Consider the following 3,050-nt stretch of genomic DNA (forward strand, 5'->3'; position numbering starts at 1 on the left):
TCACAGACTGAGCCTGATAATTGAGGAAGGTCAGATGGTGTGATACAGATGTCACCAAGGTGTCATTAGGAAAAGCAAGGTCCCCAGCCCAGCCACTTGGTGGCTGTGTGACTCTGGGTAATCTCACGGCATCAATTTCCCCGTTTGTAAAATAAGGATAAGAAACTGAATCATTAGAAAGTTTGTTTCAAGGATTACAACGAAATGTCTATAAAGCATGTAGTGAGGGATGAATAAATGTCAGTTCCCATATCCCCTGTGCAATTGAGTAAAACACTCTTGACAACTTATCATAGTAGGTACCACTGTTATTACATATTATCACTCTCATGTTATGGATGTGGGTGCTAAGGCCAGTTGAATTACTGCATCTTGCCTCAAATGAACTAGCTGGCAAATGGTCTGGTGATTCCACCATCCCAGGCTGCTGGTGAAATGACACATATCCTTAAAAGAGGACTGTCCATCATTTGGGGAGATTCAGCTGGATACCAGTCCCCCATCTCTTCAACTTGGCATCAACTTGTTAAACTGTTTGGGCTGCCTGAGATGGTAAAGGGGCCTTTATTACAAGGCCCCAGCCAGAGATAAGAGTGCTTTGGAGAAAGGGGCCGGGAGGCTGGCCCTGGTAATTTTTCTGGGAAGCCCCATGTTGTCAGGCAGCAGTGTCCCTACATTGAAGCTGAAATAGCAGTAACAGCCACCGCTTCTTGTTTACTATGAGTCCAGCACTGCATATGTTGATTCTCTTACCCTCTCAAAAACCCTATAAGGTAGGGATTGTTTTTACCTGTTTTCAGGTAGGAACAAACACAAAACAGTTAAGTGACTTAGACAAAGTCACACAGCTAAGAAAGAGACAGAGGCAGGATTCAGTTCCAGGCTTGTCCACCTATAAGGCATAACCACTGCACCGTGATGTGGACATCTTAAATCTGGATCTGTCATTAGTTAACCCCAAGGGCTTGTCATGGGAGTGAGTCACTGGAGAATGGGATTCAGAGGGTCATGCTCCTAATTCTGAGGAACTGAAAGGTGCATCATTGATTTATCCCTTCTTCAGTGAGCACCGTCTGCCCTAGGCTTATCTCCTGGGAGGGCCTGAGTGCATGGCAACCTTAACTGCAAGAATGAGTAGGATTCATTCACTTACTGGACAAATGTTCATTCATTGCCAGATCCTGTGTCCTCACAGCTCTAGCATTATCCCAGGACCTAGCCCTGCAGCAAATGATCTTAATTTGGGGTTTAGGGAAGGGCCCTGAAGATGTACACACAACTTTAGGCTTAGGTTCCTTTTTCCTTATTTGTAAATTGAAGGTGCTGTGGACAGAACGTGTCCCACCAAAATTCATATGTTGAAGTCCTATCCCTAATGTGATAGTATCAGGAAGTGGGGCCTTTGGGAAATCATTAGGACATGAGGATGAAGCCCTCAAGAATGGGATTAGGAGCCCAGGAGTTCAAGGCTGCAGTGAGTTATGGTGCTACCACTGTACTCCAGCCTGGGCAACACAGTGAGACCCTGTCTCAAAAGAAAACAAAATGGGATTAGTGCCCTTATAAGAAGAGATACTGGGTTGAGAGATGCTCTCTCTCTCTTTCTGCCAGGTGAGAATGCAACAAGAAAACAACCATCTGTAAAGCCAGAAGGCAGCCCTCACCTCTTAGTGACCATGTTGGCACCCTGATCTTGGACTTCCAGATTCCAGATCTATCAGAAATAAATTGCTATTGCTTAAGCCACCCAGTCTATGGTATTTGGTATAGCAACCTGAGGTGACTAAGACCGGGGTAATACGAGTGCTTACCTCATAGGGTCTGTAATGGTTAATTTTATGTGGCAGCTTGAATGGGCCATGGAGTGCCCAGATATTTGGTCAAACATTCTGGGTGTTTCTGTGAGGGTGTTTTGGATGAGTTTAATATTTAAATGCATAAACTAACTAAAGCAGATTGCCCTTCCTAAGGCAGGTGGGCCTCATCTAATTAGTTGAAGGCCCAAATAGAACAAAAAGGCTGACCCTCCCCCAAATAAGAGGGAATTCCCATCTGACAGCCTGTGAGCTGGGACATTGATTTTTGTACTGCCTTCAGACTTGAACAGAAATATGGGCTCTTCCTGGGTCTCCAGACTGCTGACTGCAGATCTTAGAACTTCCCTGTCTCCATAATCACGTGAACCAATTCATTATGATAAATCTCTCTCTCCCTCTCTCTCTCTCTCTCTGTCTCTCTCTCTCTCTCCCCCCCCCCGTATATATGTGTATACATACACACACACACACACACACATGCACATCTCCTGTTGGTTCTCTTTCTCTGGAGAACCCTGACTAATATAGGATCACTGCAAGGATTAAGTGAATTATTACGTGCAAAGCATTGATATATGTGTGATTGTTAATTTTAAAATGAATAAAAAATACATTCTTGGGACACAATCTATGGAATTCAGACTCTCAAAGGTGAGGGTGACATAAAAAAAGAGAAGAGGAGGCTCCATGGGTCTAGAAGGTGAGATAGGCTAGCCACCAGACAATTATAATACCATCGACAAAACGCAGGCGATGGAACATGGTCACATTTGTCCCCAACGTGTTAGAAAAATGTTCAAACATACAGAAAGTTGAAAGAACTGCACAGTGAACACCCACATGCCCTAGATTATTCTACCATTGTTAACATTTTGCTGTATTTGCTTTATTACATATTCATCCATCCATCAATCCCTGAACATTTTTGTTTTCAAAAAAGTAATTTTTAACTTTCTTTTTTATGCTCTTTTGCATTTTATATTAATTTAAACAGATTACTGTCAGTTTTCATTTAAAAAACGTGGAGCAAAAGAATTATTAAAAAGGAAGATAATTTGCTAAAAAACATTTGGTACCAGGAAACCCTCCATAAACATTAGAGCAGAATTTAAGCTCTTCTGTGAACACCATCCTTTTCTCTCTCCTGGGTTTCTCGGGAGCTGGAACAGTGCCCTTTCCAACCTGGATGTTTGAAACTATTTGTGGCGTGAATGAATTATTTAATTATGGTTA

Source organism: Propithecus coquereli, unplaced genomic scaffold (genome assembly GCF_000956105.1).
Source record: "Propithecus coquereli isolate 6110/MARCELLA unplaced genomic scaffold, Pcoq_1.0 Scaffold126, whole genome shotgun sequence".
NCBI lineage: Eukaryota > Metazoa > Chordata > Mammalia > Primates > Indriidae > Propithecus > Propithecus coquereli.